The sequence below is a fragment of the Bombus huntii genome, chromosome 18 (genome assembly GCF_024542735.1).
Source record: "Bombus huntii isolate Logan2020A chromosome 18, iyBomHunt1.1, whole genome shotgun sequence".
NCBI classification, from domain to species: Eukaryota; Metazoa; Arthropoda; class Insecta; order Hymenoptera; family Apidae; genus Bombus; species Bombus huntii.
In genome coordinates, this window is record NC_066255.1 from 4,204,332 (window position 1) to 4,229,692 (window position 25,361).

Consider the following 25,361-nt stretch of genomic DNA (forward strand, 5'->3'; position numbering starts at 1 on the left):
AGTTAACGATGTTGCGTGGCTGACTCCGTGCGATTTCTCTGTTATCGCTCAGTTAGAGCCACTCTACGACTTGAATTAATAAGCTGCGGATGATGACGCATACCGAACCGTGCCTTTAGCGTCTGCACGTTTCTACCGACGCTACGTGAAATACAGATCAAAATTACGACGCAACGGAGAATTTGTAGAACACCGCAAACAATGCTCGCTAATTGTATTACTCCTTCTAGAAGTTGCGTAGTTGCTTAACGTCGATCCAGATAATTGCCACGACTAAACTTGATACAAACGCGACTCGACCGTATCTTTTGCTTTCAAATATTGGTCCGATCGATTTTATCGAGGTCGTGTTATTAGGGTCACCTAGCCTTCGATGTTTCAAAGCTCCACTTTGAACTTTGCATAAAGTAATCAAATTTACCACACATTGTGAGTGGTAATTCGTCTTTAAGTGCAGCAAGGAAAAATAGCAAAAACCAGAAAATGACCCAAATAACATTGCGATAGGGCTATTTGAGTCAGCGAGGAGGAGGTACATCGATTGAACAAACTTTTCACTTCTTGACGAATGGAAATCCCAATAGAAATCCCAATAGAAAACTATGATCGTCGAGCTATTCATGTAAACGATATATTTCAACGCTCATCACGCTACTAATAAATAACGAGTCGCACGATTTATTTTCAAACGTATTTGCCTTACTCGTATTGCCTTCTACGTAAATTGAATACTTGAGGCAGCCGGCCAGCTAAAGCGAGCGCGTGTTCTAATCGAATAAGAAAAATTCGCCGATCGTCAAGCGAGGAACGCATTATCGAGCGCGGACCGTGTGTCTATCGAAACCAGCGAGCAACGGAATAATTAAATCACTGACCAACGGCGGAGGCTTTGGCACGAGTGCCGAGCGACGTTGCAATTTTATTTCGACCGCAGAATTTCATTCGTCAAGCACGCCATACAACGAATCACAATTATTCCCCGCCTTATGTATTTCAGCGGGCGCGCGCACGTACGCACCGCGACGCTCGCTCGTCAACGTCGACCACCGACAGAATTCCATTTTTGCAAATTATTCTTCCACTTCGTGCCGCGAGCACGCAGCTCCGTGTGCTCTCTCCTCGTGTCAGTGGCATCGAGCCACGGGAACATAATAAATCATTCCTCTCGTCCTCCCGTGGCCTCCGCGTTCCTTTGTCTCCGGTTAACAACGCGCCTTTCATTTTCGATAACAATTAAATCAAGGCGCGCGCGTACGTTCTGGTTAAATGGCATCGAAAAGGACAACGGAACTCGGTTTGCGAAGCATAGAAATTTTGTAGCTGCTCGTATCAACATCAACAGCTCCTAGTTTTCTGCTACAGAAGATGTACGGAGAAACAACAACGCATAGGACATAGCGATTCTTAATTTCACAGCATTAGAATATTTACGTGTATGATCACCTTATGGATTTCGGACACACATTCGTTATGGTATTACGATACTGGCAATATCACACTAAGCTATAGGATTACGTTGATAGAACGAGTCCGTATTGCCTTTAAATATTGTATAAAATAACACAAAATAATGCTATCGATATACACAGCTACAGATGTGCAACTGACATGGAACTGCATCAGTCAATGCGTTAAAAGTATCAACTAGACGATGGGCCACGTTTGTCAAAATGTCCTTTCTTCTCTGTTTGGCCATCTGAACGATGTCACGTTTGTACTCGTAATTCTGAAACATGTGCATGTGCAGGGCCCACGAGTCAGCCGCTGTTCTCGCGCAGGGAACAATTTCGCCGAGGAAAGAGTTTGGATATGCAAACAACGGGCAAAGTTATTTGCAGCGCAGCGGTCAGAATAAGTGGCACGCCTTGTACTGTCGAGACGTAGCTACATACATAAATGCATACGCATGTCAGTGGATGGCTGCATATATAAATGCATACATAAATTCGCGGCGACTGCACGCGGCCACGAAGGATCCAACTCCGGAGACCAATTAATATTTCAATTTGAATTTTTGCTCACGACTCACGGACCATTCACCGATCGTTCTTTCCCAGTAAAATTTTCATACTGGAAAGCTGAATGAAGCTACCAGTTTGAGAGCACTTTCACGTGAATATCAAACTTTGTAGTATCTGGTGGAACGTTTGATTATTTAAAATTAAAATTAAAATAGTAGCGGGTGAACGGAAAAGCTTTATAGCGTGGGTGGCGATGTAAGGAAAGCAAGGGCAATAAGAAATTGGCAAAGTCGGCGACTAATATTATTGGTAAAATTTGTCAAAGTTACAAGTTATTATCGGTAACGATAAATACACACACTTATATGAACAGTAGTATGACAAGCTTGGCAGCGAAAGGAATCAAATTTTGTAATCTTACAGAATACAGGGTAGTCTACCTAAATCAATAACTTGTAACTCACTTTGCTGTATTGTTAGATGGTTTTACGTTGGAAGTTATAGGTACGCGTGGAAACGGATAATAGAACAAATATTCGCAAGAATTGGCCAAGAGAAGAATAGTTCTGATGGCGAGCGTAAAAGAGTCGACGTATTTTAATCGGTTGAAAAAGAAAGCAAAGGGATCGTCATTGAGATCGATCCTAATCACGCCAATAGAAATAACAGGACTGAGCACATGCGAGCACAAATACAATGTTATTCCTTTGTAAGGGTAGAACTGGTGGAAAGGTGTGTATCGCGAGTTCGCGCATGCCGATTACGCAAGATCTCGCTGCCGTGCAATCTACTTGCGTTTCAAACTCGTCTACGTTTTTTAATCCCCGTGCCTTTCCTCTCGTATCCTTGTCCGTTTTAAATTGGATTTCCTACTTTTTAGAAGAGCGCATAACCGTAACATCAACCTCGTAATATCTGTTTTCCGGTTTCGCTCGACGAGAAACTTTTCGGTTGTCCGCTCGAACAGAGACTCTTCCGAGTCGCTGGCATGCATAAATAAATCGAAAACACCGGTGTCGATTACGCCGCTCTAAAACGGCCGAAAATTTCTCAAAGAACAAGCACCGGCTATCGATCAATCGGCCAGGATTAATTGCCGTGCGAGCGAATAGAGTGGCGAGGCAAGGCAATTAAGGCAATCGTTTTCGTCGACGGCACGATGGAAAGTAGTAGAGGGCCGATATCGAAAGTATCGTTAAGTTTTTTCGTCAATTACATCGAACAGCTCCGTCGGGCCACTTTAAAAACTTTCTCCCCCCCCCCCCCCCGCACTCCCTATATAACCGTTGCTTCGACGTTTCAAGTAGCCGCCATTCGCCATTGTATCGATCAAGTATCGTGGTAAATTTCGCGAAAATAATTTTCTTCTCGCGTCCGATCCACGGTTCTTCGTTTCACTCGTTTACTTGAGCTTGTTATAACGGCATTGGCTGGCGACGTAAGCGAGAAAGAGCTGGTCAGTTTCAAGAACCGGCAACCGCAAGCACTTGAAAAGCTTAAAGTCGTCTCGATGTCTGTTTGCTTCGCGTACTTTCCGACGGTTATCCGATCGAACGACGACCGGCCGGCCTCCGATCGAGAATATCGACAACGGCGTTATGGTAATTGCGTTAAAAGAAACTTGCCACTTAACCCCGCCGCTTTCAGCCTCCTCGTGGAAATTGATCCTTTCGCTCTTGAATGTTCTCGATTATGGCAAATTAACTCTATAACGATACACTTTAGGCAAGTGATTCGACAAAGCATTCCCAATCGAAAGAGAGTTTGTCCATCGTTATGATTGTTTCGCGGCGATATTTCGCTGCTCAAGAACGCGCCGTTTGTGAACGTTTGTGTCGAGCATCGCGAGAATGGCGAATGACACGGCGCAGCTGGCGCCGAAAAATCCGTTTCGATAGATTTATCGTCGGGGTTTTCGGTCCAGAGCCCCAATAAAATTGATTACGGCGAGCTTAAACACCGTTAAACCGTAACCGTGCATAATAAAGGGCCAGCGTACAAACTGTTGCGCACCGTGTGCGCGGTTATGCTGAAATTTGCTTATAAATTTGCATCGCATTAACGAAGTGTAAGCGGAATTATATCTATATCACGTGTGCACGTTGCGCTGCGAAATTGCGACTCATCGAGCATGAAAATTATTCTGACACAAGGCCGTTCGCAAATTGCCGAAAAAACGACGCGAGGCCAAACGGTTTTTCCGATGCACCGGTGTTTCGCGGATTAGATATTCCGGTGTCGCGTGCGATCAAACTTTCATCGAGCCCGTTTGTCTTACGCGATAATACCCAGTGAATTTGGCCGTTGCAGCTCGGATCTGCGACATTTAGTAATTTAAATAGAAGACCCGATATCAGCGATCGTTGCCGTGTTACAATTCGCTCTGTTATTATAACGGGCCATAGTCACAATTGACGAGAGCTCCACACAAAAGGGAGAGAGAATCTTATTACCATGTCGGGTGTTATTGCTTTTATGGGACCCGTGCAATATCGCGACCTTATGCGACCAGCCAACGGTGCTCCCCAAGCTGGCGCTGTTGCATCATTTTACTAGTTTCCTGCTATTTTTAGCCGTTTAAGTGGAAATCAAGCATTACACAAGATGATCTTTTCCTTCTTCAAAGCATTAGACGAAGAGAAGCTGAAATTTAACGAGATACCATGGATAATTTCATCGTAGAATTTATTTCGATCGATTAGTGACAACAGATAAAAAAAGAAAAAAAAAGAGAAAAAAGAAAAAAGAAAGGAGATCGCAGGAGAAGCGGGGAAACCCATCCACGATAGCATAACTCAACGATTTCTGCGTTACACGACCTCCGCTCGCGCAACACTACACACGAAAGGGGTATTGACCTTGATACGACAGGTTCTAGAAGATTCGACCTATTCTCGAGCCTGTCAAGCCTAACTATAGCGTGTAAGAACGGAGGAAAGGTCGATGCAAAATTCATAAGGAGGTAACCTCGCTATGACAGCCTGGGCCTCGGCAGTCAGGGTACATAGGGGCACGGATTCGAAATCAAGACCACTTCTCTCTTGCCTGTATGTTTTACTTATAACCCCATATGTCTTGCAAAGAACTATATTACAACCCTTATACTCTGTACCATATTTCATATTTTCCACGATCAATGTCAAACACGATAAAGATATTATCGTATGCGACATTTACAGCGCGGTCCAAATTTACAGACAGATGGGAATAGATAACCAATAGAACAACGTAATTTCGTTATTTCTTAGTTTCGTCCTATTTTGGACAATGGAATCTCCTTCGCTTCGTTTGTACCACGAATTTATGTACATACGTTTTATATGTACGTTATATGTACATACGTTTCGTCGAAACTCATCTGGCAACTGGTCAAGATTGCCACGAAAAACATCTTCATCGAAACAAACAACGAACGGAACGGCTTGGAAAATATTCGCAACGACCAAAAGAAATTACAGTGGTTGTGATAGCGCGCGCATATGGCTCGAGTATTGCCGTCGACCGACGGCGCTGTACTCGACACGCACACCTTAAAATCTAACCCCCGGCCCTCGGAGTAATCGTTACTGCATTAGAGCGCTCATTGTCGCTATGGTTGGCGGCGATTACGGCGGCGGCGACAGCAGTGTGACGGCGTTGAAAAATGAGAGCATTCGCGCGAGTGCTTTCGAGTGTGCGAACGCTCGCACCAAGCACCTGCGTGGGTCGAGTGTTCGTCTCAAGCACCTATACCGTCTCTCCAGCGCGGCGATCCTTCAGTTCCGAAAACGTGACTCGCGTGTACGTATCCTGGGGATGTAGTCGGTTGACGACTCTGTGACGAGAATAGTAGACCAACTACGCCGCCAAGCGAATTCGTGAGCTTTTCCAAGTTAAAACTATCCGTTGAAACTCCGGCACGGTGAATGGTTATTAATTTACAATGAATTAACAAAAATAGATTCAGATGCGATAAAATGGGCAAAAAGCGGAGACTGAAAATTGTTTAGGAAATAACCAAAACTAAATATACCGAGGGTTTAATGTAAAATCGATCGTTTAACGTCGCCCGAAAGATCTACGGTGTTACGACACGAACTTCGCGCCGGAAACGTCGTGTCAGACGTCTCGTTAAGAAAACACACGTGGAATGAACCAAAGAGGCGAGCGTGAATTTTTTATTCGCGCCTTGACAGGGCAACCGCGCGCGCCTTCCCGAACCTGGCCTTCAACGAAACCAAAGTTCCCAACGTAAAAAATACATGCCAGTGGAGTAGAAATTTCCAAGCGACAGACGTGTTCAGCTTTCTACGACGCGCGAGTAGCAAAGTTCCTCGGGCATGCAACGTTCGACGAGCGAGGCACTTTCGCGCGATTACGAGCACCATTGTCGAGCGGCGCGACGAGCGTGCGAGAAACCGGAGGTGGAATCGGTATCGGGGAGCATTAAGAAGAAGGTGCGGAAGACGCGAAGAGCGAGGCAAGGCGAGGCGAGGCGCGGAACGAGCAAGCAAGCAAGCAACACGGCAAATAGACTCGTCTGACAAGGCTGCATCGAGGCCGCGGAATTATTAATTTTAATTACACAACTCGAGGTTGCGTTCAACGCGTCGAGGAGGCCCCGGCTTACGTAATAAACTTACAGCAACAGCATCGGTACCACCGTCGCCGCCGCCACCACCACCACCACCACCACCACCACCACCACCACCACCACCACCACCACCACCACCACCGCCACCACCACCACCACTACTACTATCACCACTGCCGTTACCGCCGCAACCGCCATCGACACAGACGCTCTACTTCCATCAACACCGTCTTTCCCGCACTCTAGCATCGCCATCATCCATCCGCAGCAGCATTACGTGGGTATTGATTAAACGCAACGCATCCCACCCTTCGACCGGCTCTCGACCGCGTCTCCCCGTGAGGGAGAGACGGTGCTTTTGGCACGGGAGTTGGCCGACAATTAATATTATTTATCGACGTCTTAATCGGCTGGCCGCATCTAACCGCCATCTCTAACCCCTCGGGTTTCAAGGCGGTAAGGGTTGGAAACCGACCTTGCTGCACCCAAGGAACCTAACCTGACGGCAAAACCTATGCCGAGGGCTCGTTCCTTTCCCACCCTCTCCTCGAGATCGGTCAGCTTTTAGGGAATAAATAAGTGGGGAATAGTCGTACGCGTATGGAAGAAAATGACAAATCCAGCCTGTTGTCTGCACGTGTATGAAATATTCCAATTGCGGTTTCGGGTGAATCATGGGTCGACCGTAATCTAATAAAGCCGAGATAGAGCATGTAGTTTGGAGGCGATAAACGATCGAGCAATGTCTGTCCGATCGATCGTACTTATCATGTACTAATATCATGAATTTTTCTACTAAAACATTACTCACGTTTCTACAGAGATGATATTAGCCAGCTTCCAGGGCAATAAGGTTTTCCGCTCCACCATAGACTTACCTAAACACAAAGAAGGAGAAATTGTTATTTATTTTCTGTTACGGAAAATTGTCAAGTTAAGCTTTTACAATTTCCCATGTTTTATTTATGATTTTCGTTCGGTCGAGAGGGCGAATTATCGTAAAAATCAATTTATTCTTACCCTGTTAAAACAGCCGGTTCTTCTCGTTCTATTTTTCGCTCTACCCCACCCACTCGCTGTTTATCCTTTTCAATGGCCATAAGTTATTTATAAAAGTTAGCGAGACGCGGTATATCGTCGTTGATTGTCCGTTCAATCGAGCGAAAGTTTTCTGCTTTACAAAGAGCAGAGAAAAATCGAAGAAAAGCGGAGACCAGCTACGAAACCGACTGAGACGAAAGTAGTAGGAATGACGCGACATAGTAAAAGAGAAGGGTCGGCGAAAGGAGAAAGAAGAAGAAAAGGGTCATGGAACTTTGACCGAGCTTCTTTGGAAATCTTACCCGCGTGTCCCTCTTCGTTCCATTCATAGATTTAATTGGATTTCTATCTTTTCCCTCTATTCCCCTTCGATAGAAATTAGTCATCGACAATTTGTCTACTTATTCTCTCGAATCGTCTTTTACCATTTGAAAACTCCACTTTTCCGTTCGTTTCGTGTCGCCAAAAGCATCTTATTCCAAGACTCGCGAGTTTACACTCCCTCCACTTCCTCCCGTCCTCCGCAGGCAGCGTTTTCTTCAACTCGAGTATCGCGACCGGCGACAAATTGTCTTCGGCGAAAAAGCGTGTGTAGAAGTGGAACGACGAAGAGATAAGAAGCGAGGGAAAACGACGGAAGGGTGACCGCGTACCTTTGTAAAATGCACTTCGTCACATCGCTGGTGGCTCAGGAAACGCGTGACCCAGCCTATCTCCCTCTTCGTCTTCGCCGTTCACTCTTGACCGCTCCTTTACTTTCTTCTGCTCGATATTTTTTCCCTGGGTCATTTATAGAGTGTGCTTCCTGCCCCATGACGTAACCCTTATAGTCTACTATATACTACCGTACGAACACTCTGTCAGCTGGAATTTGTCTGCAGCTGAAGGTACGGGTTGACGTTCGCCTTATTTTTGCCCTGCTTTTTGGAAACTCGCTCCTAACGTTACGCCAAGTCTGATTATTCTTCTTGCAATTACTTTCGCAAGCCATGTTGTATTCAGTCCCCGGCACGCATGCTCGAAAATATCTCGCGCTTCTGCATTTTCCCTATTACGGAGATTTCCCAGCAAATGTTGGAGATTTCTAATTCAAGACAGATTCACGTGATATATAAATTTCTTTAACTTGCTAGAGCTGTTGACGTTCCTCCGGTCGTTTCAATTTTTACTGTACTAGTGAAAAGTAAAAAGCAGAAACGGTGATGCGACAGGAGGATGGATGATCAGTGGATAATTCGAATTAACGAATATCGCAGATTCACCTGGCTGTCCGATCAAAACGACCATTCTAGAAAAATTTGGAGGAACAACGCTGATTAAACGACGGGAAGAAAACAAGCGGAAGAATCTTCTTGCGTCTTTTCCTTTCCTTTCGCCTGAGATTTTCGCTCGTTTATGAGACCGAGTCATACACACAGTGTCGCGACGATGCACTAAACCGCATAATACCGAGCGGGCGATAGATAGGCTAAGACCAAGTTGCAAACCGAAGTGAGAGAAAGGAACGCCCTTTTCGAAAGAACGAAAGGAAAACGACGCGACGGCGGCTCGCCTACTCCATCGGCGTCGATTCGTGACGAATCGTGAAAAGAAACCTGAATTCGAGAGTACGCTCGACCGTGACGCCTCGCTTACGTTTCATGGACTCCCATGAGAGATAAATCGTTTCTGTCCGCGTTGGTACCTTATAGGGAAGAACATTTTTTAAAACGACTATAGCACGTAACTAACGAGATTATCTCCGAAACATGCGTTTTCACAATTCCTCCGTTCTCATTGGGAAGCCATCGATCAGTTCAACTTGAATCGAGACACGTTAAAAAAAAAAAAAAGAAAAAAAAGAAAAAAAAAAGGAAAAAGAAAAGAAGAACAGAGACGCAGAAAAAGAATTATTCTTTCCGGGTGGACCGACCCATTAATCATATTTTTCATCGATTCGTGGCAAAGCAGCCCATTACCGCGTCCCGTTCCTTCGTATTCCTTAGTGAACGACAAAGACGATGACTGAAAGTTGAAGAACAAACTAAAATCAATTCGAGGTTCGATACCGGGTTTCATGTTTCATCGTCGGTGACGAGGTATCGTGGCTCGTTAAATCGAACGTAAAGGCATTGAGAGCATCGAGAGGGGATAGCGATTGCATCGCATCCGCGGCGGAGAACGTCGAGAACAACGATTGCAGGTGGTGTAAAGCGGTTGGTGGTCGACGATCGGCCGCTCTCTGTTTCGAGTCCCCCCTCGATAACAAATGGTCGTACCGCCCCTGAAGGACAACGCCGCTGTGCCGGCAGTTTCAGCGTAATTCTGCGCCCGGCCGACAGCCCCGTAAGTCACCGGCTCAAACGAAGCGTCGAGGTATTAATTAGAGTTTCAGTCCGGGAACCGCGATCACTTATCACCGAACCCAACCTAATCTGCCGGCTGTGCCCCGTTCCACACCGTTGCTTGCCACTGCCAGCCTTTTAACCGACTGCGACTTAAACCTTCTGATCGATGTCTACTCGATCGTCGCCGACCGGACTAATGAGTCAGGATTAAGAGCTTTCTTAGCGGTTCTCGCCACCAATTCCTTTTTCTTTCGTCGCCGTCGTCGTTGCGATAGCTTCACGAAGAATGGACGTCTAACCCTCGTAGAATCGCCGAGTCTCGGTGAAAAGCGGGAGTTCATTGTGATCGACCGGTGACCCCGTTACGATGGCGGATCATTAATAAGGCGAGCGGCACTCGGCGATTGGAAATTTTTCATGAGCCTCCATCGACCGCTTTCGACGACGACGACGACGACGACGACGACGACGACGACGACGACGAAAGACCGAGAAGGAAGTCGGAGAAACGACGAACAAATGCGATACACAGTCGTTCGAAGGTGCCCCGAGGGATCTCTAAACTACTCGATCTCAGATACACGCACCACTAGCTGGGATTAGAATTTCAGACGAATACCGTATCTTCTGTGCAATTCATTCGACGATCGTGTGCATATCACGTTATACAGAGGCTGAAGAAAGTTAGGGTATCAAATAAAAGTGGATAAGGACGGACGATGACGAGGCATAGACGAATTATCCTATACCTATCGATATTTATTCAAATTGAATAAATTATCTGCCGTCTGGCGTTTGTTCCCGGAAGGTAACGCCTCATTCACGGAACGATTATATCATAATCAGCGCGACGTTGCATAACCAGGCAAAATCGAGAATTCATAAAGGGAACATCATTCGAAAGAAGTTTAATGAGTTTGCTGCATACGACTCGTTAAAAATTTGGTGCCAAAGTTGCGGCCGATAGACGCGCATAAAAGCTGCGTGACGTTCAATTAAACGAGCCGAAGGCACAGACAGCATTCAACATGGGTTTATTCGACAAACGAGCCAAAAGGTTGTTGCTCCATAATTAAAAAGCTTCAATCACGTTTTAATGCGCGCCTCGGAAAACTCTACTGTATTAAACGCATTCGTTGATTAAATTTTTAACCTGTAATTAGGCGATTTAACTTCTGTTAAAACCTTTGGCGATCGTTCACCTTCGTTTCTTCCCCCGTTCCTCCGCCTCGACATTCAAGAAATTCCCTTTCTTCTTTCTGCGGACCAGACTCCATGAAGCCACGAAGTCGTGTGCCCGTTGAAACGAAGGAAAAAAGGAGTAACGACAGAGGAGAACGGAAGGGAATAAAACAGATCTGCCCCCGATATAGTCGAGCAGAAAATTTCGCTGTCGATGGAAGGAAGATTCATTTGCGAGGTACGTAATTTCGGGACGCGGTCGCCGAAGGAAAGGTCGAATAGAAAACTCGTTTCTCATCTGGAACTCCGATTGGAAATTCTTCGTTTACACTCCTCCACGTGTTTATTTAATTTCGTTCGTTTCGAGAATAAACGATCTTTCGACCGGCTATCGAGCCCGACTTTGAGATTCGATTAACAACCGGGTCGAGAAATAATTCTCGCCGATGATCTTCGCCGTGGAAATAAAATGTAATTACCGTGTAACAGAAACGGGGAAATATGCTGGAGCATGAGCTCGAAACATTTTAAACATTTCTCTCAATGTAGACAAGATCCATTTGTTGTAGCTTAAAATCAATTTCAAGATGTAAATTAATTTCTAAGTAAAAGATTAATTTTTCCAAAGGACATATACATATAATCGAGATGAAACTTTTCCCGTCGTTTCCAACACTGCAGAATCGATACCACTTTATTCGAGTAGTTCCGCTACCTCGACAAAGGTCAACTGAGTTGCAAATTAGAGCTGTAGAGGTTATAGCAGATATGTAAACCAACGTAGAACATTGTTACGTAGAACGGTACAATATTGTGTGGACAAACAGTGATACACTAACCGGACAGTTTCCGGGTCATCGGTGTGCAGATAACGGGCCAAAAGTTGTATCCTAATTGACTAAATGCATCAGATGGATCGAATAAAAAAATTCGCGGAAAGCGGAAGAGTTTTGTTTAACGCTAATTTGTATTATTCTATGTTACAATAAATTGACAATTGACAATAGAGTGACAAAATTTCTATTTGCTCACTCATATTCCGTTAAAAATTGAAATCTGGTGGTTCGAATTGGCGTGCATATTCACTCGTAGTTCACTTGTATATATATAGTAGAATTCCATTTATTTGAACCCATTTGAGGGCAAGTGGTCCATACAATACCGATACTTAACGATGACTTTATATAAAGGTGTGTTTAGATCAAGCGAGCGAATGCTCGTTCTTTCACATCGTATCATCGAAACACAAATCACGTTCCCCTGCGATCGTAGCAAGCAACTCTTTTCATGTAAATGAGTTTACGAACAGATTGTCCGACGACGTGCCATGGTCACGTTTATCATTATATCGCGTTAGATAACTGGATTTAGTCTCCAGTTCATTTAATCGGGCGTTAGCCAAAATTCCGTTCCAATACATGGAGTTCTATTTACTATAACGACATTCCAGCGATGGAAAGAAGGAATGAGCGGCATCCGGTAAGCTTGAACTGACTTCGCAACATCATAACGTGTCCCTACGTTAATTATGTCTGTCATCAACAACGGCAAGCTGTCGTCTCGCTTTCCCCGACAGATACTATCAAGTTTATCACGTTCCAGATATCAAGGGGGGGGGGGGGGGAGGGGGCCATGTCCCTTGAACTTTGGATATCGATGACTGCCGGGAAACTTATCCAGGATGAACACCCGGTAGAGCGGCACCGATTCACCGGCCGTACCGAGTCTCTCGTCTTGGAGTTCGGACTGCAGCGTGTTCACCGTTCGCCATGACCACGTTTTCTCGCCCTCTCTTACGTAGAAATGCTCTGACCACTGTAACCTGCTATTAACTCGACTACGAATTGATTCCCTGGTTTACTGCCATTTACAGAAGCTGGTCAGCCTCGAAAGTTACTCCCCATCGAGCTGGGATTACGTTCGCGTTCCTCGCTCCGCCCCAAGTTTCTTTAGGAAAGCGAATCGGTTGTTCGACCTGTGTTTTACAGCTCGAGGAACACAACCAATGCTGCTTTATGATTTGTTTTAACAGATACGTGTTTTGCAATTAATTTTGACCAGAATTTCGTTGACAGGATCGAGAACGAGAAATAATCTTCTCTGACGAATATGATGGAACTTTTATCTCGATATTTGTCGTCAGATATCGTTGATATGTTATTGTCGAGTCTTATCCAGTTAACCAGAATGTCATATCTATCCAAGAAGTGCAAGATCCAAAAGTAAGTTTGATGCTTTAAATATAAATTTCGACATAAAAGATATCCAAAGAGTGCGAATTCAGAGCGGCACATTAGAAGAAAAAGCTGTTGAAACGCGTACTGAAATGGATATTTGGGTACCTGCTTGGTCACACTAGGGTTAAGATGGTGCGGCGGAAGTTTTAGTCGAGCTAGTGTTCGTTCAATTTAAAAGTTTCTGACGGACCGAGAAAATGATCGTTATCATGGTTTCAAGAATGACATGATATATTATTTGATTTACAGAGATTCGCGTTATACAATGTTATTTATTCCCTGTACGTTCGAAACTGGCCAGTATATCCATCACGTTGCACGAGGTTGAATATCAGCGGCGAACATTTCGGCGTGAATAAAGCAAACGACAAAAATTACTGGCTTACTACAAAGAGTGTCCTGATTGGTTGCAAAATCATCCTTGAACTTATGGCCCATGCCTATTGGAAGGTTACGCTTAGGAAGGTTATCGATAAAAATGCACGAAATTTACCACGGAATAAAAGTCGGGAAAAAAGAAACACGCCTGTTCGTACAGTACTTTAAGAAGGAAGCCAAGGTTTCCAGCGAACTAATTCTGGTACGCATCCAGCCCGTGGAACTGACGGTTGAAGGGAGTACGCGTGGGCGTTTTACTCCTGTCTCTCCCCAGAGAGACAGAGTAAATGAGCAAGCAAGAGAACGAGAGAGAACGAGACGAAGGGAGCACGGGATCGAAAACGGGTGGTGGAGCTGGCCGTACACGAAACAGCACTTACACCCCCGTGACTGGCAACCCTCGACCTCCGGTCCGCCTCTAGGTAACGGTCGGACTGTATGACTGGCAGAAGTACGTCTAAACTGCAGCTACCACCGCGCATACCAGTGGCTTTCAAGATGAACTTTACCGACTTTATTAATATTTATACGCGACGCGTTATACTCGCCTATCGATGTTCAACAAGATTTGAAGTATCAAGTGATAATTGTAGGTCGGCTCTTTATAATTAACGAATACTGGCCCTAAGAGACAAAGAAATCCGTTTACAGATTTCTAAAGCTTCAGCTGAAAACTCGAAAATTTAAATTTGGAAGGTTGAACGTTTGAAAATTTTTACAAAACTGTCGAATTAATAAATTAACAAATAATATCTGATATTACCGTATTTAATTTTCGACATTGGAAAAATAAATTATTTAGACAAAATCTCTCGGAGGTTATGTACTCAAGTTCAAAGGAATTTCAGTGCAGACAACACACACACACACACACACACATACAAAAATCGTAGAAATAAGTTACATAATAATATATTTAAGTGTATGCGAAGCATTTACGATCGGTCAAAAAGCAAATAGAATTTAAATAATTCAAACGTAAATGACCCACTTCGAATCGCGGCAGCATGCCTCGATGATTTCTGCTTCGGTCAATATTTATACAATTATGCGAATTGCTCGAACGTTACACAGCGCGACACTCGTATTAGTAACTCTATCAATGTACCATATTGAATTTTGCGCACGTACATGCCACGACGTCACAATGGCAAGATATTCCGGAAAATATTTCATTAATTTTCCGAAGCGACGCGGCTTAATTTTATAACTGCCGCTATTAAATTCCAATTAAGGGGCTGACCTTTTTCGGGGGCTGTGCACGCAGCAAACATCCCTTAGCGAGCGATGCAGCGAGTCTCCGTGTCTTCTCGATCGATTCGCGAATAACTGAAAATATGAAATCCACTGGTCGACGCGGTAATCCACGGGGCTAAAACCATCCCTCGGCCTGGCTCGAAGCTCAACATCCTAGGAGACGCGATCCTCGCCGGAACTCCGTCGATATCCGCAGCTCACGGCTGCTTTCGCTCGTGCTTTCTCGCCAAGTGGAATTCTCTCGTGAACCGAGTCAACCCTTCATTTTCACAGCCGTTCTCCCCACGACCGAAGCCGACTGAAACTTGCTCCGTGGCTCCGCTAATGAAAACGAATCGTTCTTCTTCCACGGCTCACCCCCCATTTTTACCCCGAACGTAACCACACTCGGATGAAGCGAGACACGAGGGTCTTTCGGTGCTCAGGTAGACACCGGTACGCACCAACTCGTCGAGGAGCTTCGTCGTGTTTTCGCTTCCCGAGGGCTTACACGCCGAGCAAGACAATTAGGGAATCGCGTAGTCGTCGGACGATTTTACCGCTCGGCAAGGTGTTCAACGCGTCAAACGAGGGTCGTCGTTATCTTCCTGTTTTTTCGCCAGACGATTTTAACGACTCACGGTATCCACCAAATATATATTAGATTTTCTGCTATGTTTCTACGTTGATCTCAACACTTATTGCCATATATATCACATATCTTGTGCGATCATCTGTACAAAGTTCATGGAAGTATTTGTACACTTGTAGACACCTTTTATGAATAAGTTACCTGTGTTACAAGAAACACTTTGAAACTTTGTTAGCACTGTATATGAAATCGGACTATCATGATTATATCGGTATATAGAGATTACAGGATATTTGGTACGAGTATTTCATATTTCATATTTCACTGTAGTATTTAAGCAGTCCATATATCTATTATATTGACAAGCCTGAACTAATCTAATATCTAATATAATATCTAACATAATATCTAATCATCACAGTCGTGTCTCGTTATAGTGTTAATGAATCTCCAACATACTTTGTATAACGCGTACGATACAGCCATACAAATTTTCTGTGGTAAGCGTTCGCGTATGATACTTTCGCTTTTAAGCCACTGTATCTGCGTGTATATGTGTCTATACTATCGTGACACATTATCTAGCGATACTATAGCGTGGTTTACAATTTCGAACACATAGTAGGAACAACAATGAGAACAGCTGTACATTTCGTGGTTAGCGAAATGTCGTTTTTCCAAAGGGATGGATCGAACCGTTTTTCCTTGATGTCTGCCACCTGTCCAGCGGCATCAACGGAACTCGAGAAAGGAAGAGCAGCTGAAGTTGGGGACGAAGAAAAGGTAGGAAAGAGGGTAATTCGTTTTCATTACCCATTCCCTTTGGTAACTTCGATGCTGCCGTAACGCACAAATTTACATCATCCTGCCGTGCCGGTATCCTTCATCTTGTCCCGTCGTTCTGCCACCAGGACTAACATAGGCGCGAATGGAGAGCGGTGCAAGTAATGGGCAATTTCTTTTCATTAGCGACTGCCAGAGAGTTCGACACCTCACTTTCCATCGCTAACGAGTAGCGATATTAATCGTAGCTGTTTAACCGACGAGAAATCGATATTGCAATCGTTGCATAAATTAAGAGTGCGGCAAAGAAATATCAGAGAGCAAAGACACGGTTTATGCAAGGGAATGCGTTGCGTGTAATGTATGCACTCGTTGCTCTGTGACGATTTCTTGGAAAAAAATGACCCAATCGACGATCTCGCACTAGATTTCAAGAGAATGAATGGATGAATGACGCATCGGATATGCGATTTTCGACCTTTTTCCACGCCACGGCAAGCATAAAGTAATTGATAAAATTCTGCGGAAACCAAAATATATATTACATTTGGTTCAATGCACGGCATCTACACACCGGATGGCTATCGTTGTTTTGACCACTGTCAATCTTTTCATTGTCCAAAGAGAAAATTTCAATGTCCCTTTTTAATTGGTAGCTATTGAATGTTTTAAAAGGTTGAATGTACTGTAAATCGTTGCGTCAGATTGTCGTGAAATAAATGCAAGAATCGTAAAATCTTCGCTACGTGAGCGCATCTTCGTTAAAAATTGTTGTATTAGGTACTTCTCGAAACACTTGACAAACATATCACGCGTCGCAGAGCCGGATCGGAAGACTAAATTTACGCGTGAGACGGTAGCCATCGATGCGTGGCTATGAACAAACAGGGATCTTCATCCTGGCGAAGGAGACAAGCGGGGGCGAGTACAAGGAACCGAATAAAGTTCTATTTTTGCGCATGAAAACGCGCGGCAGGGTCGAGGCAAGGCGAACTCAGGATAAAGGTGGGGTTTCCGCACAAACGCACGAAAACGGTCTGCGGTTCTGGAGGTGTCTACGAGAGGGTCGGCTGCGACAGACGTCATCAACGAAAGGAAAAAAGGAAGAAGAGGGAGGCAGTCGCGTTTGCCGCGGTTCCCTGGTAACCCCGCGCTTTTTCCAGCTGTCAGAGACAGTTCGAAAGTTCAGCGGAACGAAAGAAAGGCGCGTGGCATTGCTTCGTGTGCACCGTCGGCTTGCACGTTCACATTTCAGGTCTCTTCTTCGTTTTCTTGTTTCTCCCCTCAGCTACCCTTCGTTTCACCCTCTTAGCACCGGGTACCGCGTCTAATTAGGCGACCTGGACCCTCTCCGTGTACTCTGGCACAGTCTGAAGAGTTCTTCTGGCACCGTGCTCCACCCTCGGGCGGTCGTCGAAGAAATGCCATCGGTGGAGAAAGGAGAAAAAAGAAAGGAGAGAAAAAAAAGGAGAAAAGAGGTCGGTTGCGCGCAGTGCTGGTCGAAATCAGTCGGATTAAAGTTTGTGATTGCACTAACGAAGCTTACCCACGAGCGTCGCCACCCAGTTCTTCCTTTCGACTGCGAGAATTCCGCAAACCGGCGGATAATCCGGAATTGAAATCGAAAATCGTCTCTTGCTTCCGTGGGGACTGTGAGTAATTGATAGTTCCATCGAAGCGGTTCCCTTCCTTCTTAAAAGATCGTGGTTTTTAACGGTTTTTAAACTTTGACACGATAATGATCGAATGATCTTAAAAATATATCCTACAAAGAATTAGTACTTGAAAGATACGAATAGAAGCATCACCACGATGGTACTCTCAACATAGCCATGTTTTTATCAAGTTTCCATTATCGAAGAAGAGTCGACTAAACTCGTAATAAACGATGAAAGATCTGTTCGCCCGTTATGAACCTTGACACCACAAACTCTGAGAAGGAGTTCCACTACGGAGTACCATATACGTTATAGAACAAAATTATCGGCAAGAATAATCATTTGATCACGATGACTGGATGAAACGAACCCGGGCATGAGGGAAGCGATTAACGTTTGGATGGCCAAGGCGGACGAACGTCTTGCCAGCGGTGGCCGTGGTCGAGGACTCGGTCGAATCAATTAAAAGCTTGCAAACCGGCTGAAATTTATGCGGGAAAAATTAACAAGTCAGATGTCCCCTGCGACCTCGTGCTTTCGCTCCCGTGGTTAGGGACCACGTGCAGCCACGTGCAGACTTTCGTCGGATATTAAATTAATGAAAATAATGAAACGTAACGGAGATTCAGGGACATTCTGTGCGTCGTGTCGTCCAGTCAAAGCCTGGTAACCCCTCAAAAAGTCGAGACGAAACACCGCTACGAGAGAAAGGTTACGTTTTATACGATCGTCTCTAATTATGATTCAGCCGTCTAAATCACTGATAAACTCGCGAATTAACTCTGCTTTAATGACCGTTGCTTCGCTCGGACACTCTAAAAAGAGGCGTTTCTCGTGCTTCGATAGGACGACGAATTAATTAGCCCTAAGGAAAATTGAAAATATCGTCGGACATTTTTCTCTTTTTTCCAGGCTAACGTCAACACTCGTTACGTATATCACTTTGACTGCCGCAATGCAAATCACAGCAACGATGGACGAGACACGCAACGATAGATGAAAGGAGAATTACGAATGCGATCGCGAAGACGTGCAATTAGCACCATAGTATTGGCAAGGCAAACTTAATCGTAGCCTGCAAAGTACACGAAGAATGTGAGCTGGTTCGATACCGGTCACAGTAATTAATCAGTGCCATATGGTAAGCTTAAACGTCGGCAGGTCCGTGGACAGAAGCAATTAATAATCCTTCCATTATCAGTTGCGCGTAACGATTACTAAGACCACTCTATAACGGGCCGAGCTTAGAATGTAAACTTCGGCAACGACTTTCGTTATTAATGGCCACGACATCTTGCCCCGCCGTGAACGAACAAACTTATTGCTAACTTCTTTCCTCGGCTACGAGAGCCGATCTAAAATTCACTTATGTCGTAAAATCGTCCGATACGGAAACTTTTTGTTTCCATCCAATTTTCAAACTTTCACGCTTAATTATTTCACGATATTTTACTTTCCAGAGTTCTTGCCCCGAATTATAAATCACCCGGCTACAAAAACGCGAGGAAAAGGAGGAAATGGCGCAAGTAAAAATCGAAGAACGATGGAGCTGAACATCGCGACGAAACAAACCTCAAACGCGTTCACAGTTTTTAGCTACAAGCCCGTTTCGAGTTGGTCAATTTTTGTGCGTACCGGCTGTTCTATACACACGGCACCGAAAATTACCGCAAGAAAATAAAATTGAAGCGAAGTTGGATCCTCTGAACCGAAGAAGAGGATCACAATAGAGAGAAGCTAGAAGAAGACAAAGGAGAAAGAAAATTAGAGCCAGGTCTGCCAGATTTGCTTCGTCTCGCGGGGTAATTAGTGTCGAAAAGTCAGTCTCAACCGTGTGATGCGATGCGAAGAATTAGCAGACGCCGCATAAAATACCGTTGCTTTGCGCTACCAAAGGTAATTAGTGGCACGTGCTTGCGGTCCTGAGACACGCAACTGGAGACAATTAGTAAGGAATCGGGAAACCGGCAGCTGCGACCAATATATTTAGTCGCTGCTGCATGGAAAAATGATCTAAAACACGCGCAAGTAATATCAGACGCAATCCGGTCCGTTAATCGATACGCCAAGCTAACTCTTCCGTGGTGGGGAAAGGGACTGTTTCATCTACATTGCAGTTTGTACATATAAATAGGTGTAGAATTTCTATTTCCCCCGAAACACTATCCAAATCGAACGAATTCTTTGCCAAAAAATATTTTCGCACAATGTAGAATCTCGTATTTCGCACGAAAATACGAGCGCCAAACTGCGTATTTTGAAACGCAACCCTCGTCACGACAAAACGCCACGCAAACTTTAGTTTTTCGCGACGAAAACCCAGTTATAAGCGGTATCCTAACGTCGCTTCGCTTTCATTCCGCGAGTTGTTGGACGGGTAGAACACCTCGGTGTTTCAATGTTCCCGTTCTGTCCACCGTTCCACGCTGCCACCAACTCATCCCATCGGCGGTTCATCGATTGCGTTCGAATAATCCCATAGAAAGTAGAGCGAAACAACCGCGCGTCAACAAATTATTCACAGTGTAAAGTGGGCTCGTTGCGTTGCATCACGCCACACCTGGCAGACGTACCGACGCAAAGAAATCCAGAAGCGGAAAACGGTCCGCGAAATGGCACGTATCGCGGTTCAGCGCTTTGGCCATTTCGCGTGGTCGGAGCTCGATAAATCTGACGTCGATTGAAATATTGCCTTCTTCGGTATCCCTCGCAGCACTGGTTTTAGCTCGCCCCTCTTCGATTCCTGCTCTCTTCCTCCTTGCCCCGTCCCAATTCCGACGTACTTAAATCTCTCCCGTCCTTTCTGTTCCACGACGCCCGTTCATCCTCCCTCTGGTATTCCGCGAACCAACAGGGACGTGCGCGACACGAATCAACCCGAGGAAAATAAATTCCAGAGTGAAAAGTAACGACCGCGATATGAAGCACGGTGAATTTCATTCGTCTCTTTTTACCCCCTCGTCGCAATTTCTTATCCTTTCTCCGTCCAATAAAACGTCGATACAACGTCGCCACCCTTCTTCAATGTCACTTTCAAGGTTGCTAAGCGAATCTCAACCCTTTCTTTCAACCTGCCATCGAATCAATCGACGAAACCTTCCGTTAAACAATCGCTCGTTTCACGAACGCGACATGTTCGACTACGTTCCGATTTGAGACAAACGTTCTCTGGAGGAGAAACACGGCTGGCTGTCGTGAGAGTAGGATCCCCTCGGTGACCGCGAACGAATGTGGAAAAAGTGTCAATTCAGAGGCGAGGGAGAATCGGGGGAATAGCACGCGCGAAGAAAGCGAAGCGTACAGATACACGTCGGAGTAGGTGGATCGGGTCGTTGCACGTAAGGGGTTGCTCGGGGCGTTATAGCGTTCCATAGGAGGCGATAGAGAGGTAAAAGGGCCAGGGGGAGAAGGAGACTGAGAAGAAGAAGAAGAAGAAGAAGAAGAAGAAGAAGAAGAAGAAGAAGAAGAAGAAGAAGAAGAAGAAGAGGCTGAGAATGAGAAGGCAAGAGGGTACGGTACGGGTGCGGAAGCGCGAGGACTTCGGATCGGCACGAAGGTTTGAGGGTGGTTGTGCTTCGGCAACTTGCCGGGGCTCGGCGAGGCATTGAAATTGCAAATGCGCATTATGGATATTTCCCTATAGAGGGTCGAATACCACTCGCGCCTCCTTCTCCTTCTCTCTTTCCTCTCCCGCGCCTCTTCTTCCTCCCGCGCTTCTCCATTTCGCGCGCGCATACGCACCATACACGTACACATTCCACCCCTGTTCTTTGGCTTTCTCAGTACCGTTCCGTACGCCTCCTCCTCTCCTCGCGCGCGCGTTACTCCGTCTCTTTCGCTTTTTATCTCGCTCACCCCTCGCTTTCTTCCCGTTCCTTCCTCGTAGCCCTTCTGTCCCTTTCATCTTGCTTGTCTCACCCCTCGCGGGCTACAAATACCCGATGCGATGTACGCATATCCTTTGGCCATCATCCTCGTTCAGGTCATTCTTACCATGAAAGCAAATGTTCTCCTTTTTCCTCTATTGATAAATGGGCATTGATATCTATTCGAGGATGTATACATGTAAGAACGAAGAGGATCGAGAAATGAATTTCGAATTGGCTTGCGGGACAACTTGTCGTTTCAAAGTTCAGAAACACAATCCACCAGAGGGCACAACACGACGATCGAAAGAGTTTTCCAACGAGACACTTTGTACAAAATATTTTTCATCCTGCGGTTTCCCTCCTCCGTATAACCCTCGAAACTCGCACGCAACAAAGTTCCAGTCTCTTTCGGCCTCTTGTCCCGTGTCTCCTCGTTTTAGCATCCCTCGCGTTCCATTCGACGTCTCTGTCTCGTATCAACCCTTTTCAACCTCCATAACGCCCGCCACTGACGCACCACGAACCTTAGGTTTTCCAACGCCTTCGCCGACTCCATTCGCCGCCCCTTCCTCGTTCAGCCGGCATCGCCGCGTTCCATCCCCGTACATATCATCCTTTTTGACGCGTGTCTGCGTCAGTGGTGCGCAAGTTTTCTCGGAAATTCTCTTGATCCCATAACCGTCGGGGCTTTCGTATTCTCTCGATTTTTCCGCTATTCTTTCTTGATTTTTCAATATTTCAAACACGCCCGGAATACGAAAATAGCGGGGCGAGGGGGCGAGAAGGTAACGGAGCCTCCATGTCTTTATCGTGTTTTCACCTTTCGCGGTCTCGTCGACGACGCGCGATAAAAGAATTCCCCAGGTCACTCGCAACGAACCGGTTTAGTTTTTCCCCAATAATTGGAAATTCAATTTTCAGTCGTAATTTCGTCTGTCGAAACGTTTCGATCATTCGGAGAAACATCGCGACCGGTGACCGGAATTACCTTACAGGGTTGGACAGAGCGTTTAGAAGTTAGGCCAAACGAGCGATAGCTTTCTCTTCTCCTCGTTTTACTCCAATTTGCGTAACGAAAGCGTAAACAATCAGTGTTCGTTGCTCGTTTGGCGTTGCTCGTTTGGTGTTGCTCGTTTGACGCGTTCTTTGCTTGTCGAATGAAAATTTGAAAATCCCGATTACTCTAAGAATGTTCTACGTCTTCGCGACAAACACGAGCGGACATTCGAAAAGATTGGCGCATTCGGATGTTCGATTTCCGTTTCCACGAGTAATCATCAAACAGCGAACGAATGCTCGTTTACATTTTCGTTTCTAGATTTTGCTAAAGTGGAGGAGAACAAAACAAGCATTCGCTCGTTCGATGATTAAACAACGGGCAATCATTCGGCAGACAAACTGCCAGTATCAGGTTTTAATCTGTCAAAGTGCGTGCAAATCGGCGGCGAATGAAACCGAGGCTCGTAAAACAACGTTAACTCGATTCCGGACGGTCGTCGGTGGAATCAATTTGAGCGTCACTGCGAGTCCGCCGTAACTCGTCAGGGATTTCGGAGACCTGGGAAGGCCGAGGGGCCAGGCAGACGAAGGGACGAATAGGTAAGTGAATCTACTACATCGGTTCGACGGGGGTTCCGATTGCTTTGGGCCATTCTCTCCACCTTCGGTCCCCTACCCATCCCTTCTGGTGCCCACCCTTCTACGCCGACGTCGCTTATCCTGCCCGGCAAGGTTCTTCTCTCGTAACGCAGCCACGCGTTCTCGCTCCATGATCGAAAACAAAGCGTCCTTCGCCCGATCGACTATTCGATACAATATGACGTTTCCAGGTATTCCAGTTCAATTATGTATGTTTACGGAAATTCTTATTTTTGTCAAAATAATTGTAAGAATGAAAACTCGATAGAGACTTGTTTTACCTACTAATTGTAGGCATTACAATGTGCGCTTCGTTATCCATCTTGTATATTTATTCTTTCATATCGCGTGCACCCTGCAAATATGTTCGCACTTTCAAATTTTCCATAAATGTATAGACGTAAAAATCGAATCTCGACAAACGGCATCTAACATCTCCAATTCCATCAAACTAAATACGAAAAGTTGATTATTCCCGAGGTAAACACGTCCACGTATCACATCTAATTCATTCGCAAGTAGCAGAATAAAAATTTCAGTTTAAAAATCTCACTCGGCGAGAGGATTGAACAGTAAAAAAAGTCGGGGGATGATTTGCACAAGACGCGGAACAGCGGGGAGCAAAGTGCGGCGTGATGGTTACGTATTCGTATACGTAGGATATTTATTTATTTCGTAAACAGCACCAGGACAGCGCGGGTTTACGCGACGATGCTTCGTCGAACGCGAAAGTGACGTCCAGGTTTATTCGGTGCGCGCGTTGCTTCGGGGCGGCCGAAGGACTACGACTGGCCGTGCCTGGGAACGAGGAGGAATAAAATTCCTCGTATTTTCGCGCTCATTGGCTTTCGTTAATTAGCTCGGCGTTCGTCGCGCCTTTTTCCTAGGCCGAGTAATTACCTGGGAAAATTGGCGTCGTCGAAACGCCCCGGTCGGCCAGCCAGCCAGCCAGCCAGCCAGTCAGCCAGCCAGCTAGCCAGCCAGCCGCGATAACCCGTCGCTGGACTTCGAATTAATATTTCATCCGTACCGCGGTCTAATTTCGCGAAAAGCGATTATTGTCGGAATGGAAAAACATCCGGGCTAATCAAGATACGCTCACAGCGAAAACAGAAGCGAGGCCAGCTCTGTAGAGAGCTTTACGCTTCCGCTTTTCCAGGAATTAATATCAATTAGAGAGGAACGTAACGCACGGTCGAAACAGAGATTACCGACTCGGCCACTTTCCCGAAAGATCGATCCTAGGTATCGGCACGTTTTCAATATCCGCCAATGTTCCCACTTTTGTAAAGCGAAACTGATCGATACTTTTGCCGGGTCGCAACTTGGGAATCGGATCTCGGTTGACTGGTCGGCCGCATCTTTGTCGCGAATCACCGTAGCCGACAGTTGGACAACTTTCTTATTGTACTTTGTTCCTATTACCATAAACTTACATGATCTCTATTTGCAATTGAACCATACGCTAAATCAGCTTACGTTCGAATCACTTATTCATGGTCGAATCTTTATTTTAATTATCGAATTGATTAACGTTCAGCTCGGTTGAAAACATTTTGCCCCTGCATGCATTGAACAACGTGTCATTCCACGGAATTAATAAAATGTCTGTGAAATTTAAGTAAATTGATAAGTTCGCTGAGATTGGTTTGATTTTGAAACGATTTCCTGCCGATCCGAGCGTCGAAGCCGGTTTTTTTTTTCTACCAACGACCTGCCGAATTAACTAAGGAAACGAAAGGGAGCAGAGACGGGAAACGACGGGAAACGACCGGAAAAGCCGATGTCGCGATCGGCCCTGTGCACCAGTTTTCTCGTCGATAAAGTTGGGAATCGGGACATCGGAATTATCGGAATAGTTCCTGCATATCTTAAGCCGACATTGT

At 45.4% G+C, this 25,361-nt stretch overlaps 1 protein-coding gene across 9 annotated transcripts in view; it reads right to left on the bottom strand.

The window, feature by feature from the left end:
• LOC126875473 (uncharacterized) overlaps window positions 1-25,361 on the bottom strand; it is a 259,178-nt gene that overhangs the window by 161,009 nt on the left and 72,808 nt on the right. For 4 of the 9 annotated variants that reach the window (XM_050638401.1, XM_050638403.1, XM_050638400.1 and 1 more), the window contains exon 2: window positions 7,346-7,412. The exons of 4 other annotated variants lie outside the window; for them this stretch is intronic. The gene's annotated coding sequence lies outside the window, so the exon portion shown is untranslated. Of the gene's footprint in view, window positions 1-7,345; window positions 7,413-7,554; window positions 12,515-25,361 lie in introns of those variants that run through there. One more of the 9 variants, XM_050638399.1, reaches the window with a different exon arrangement.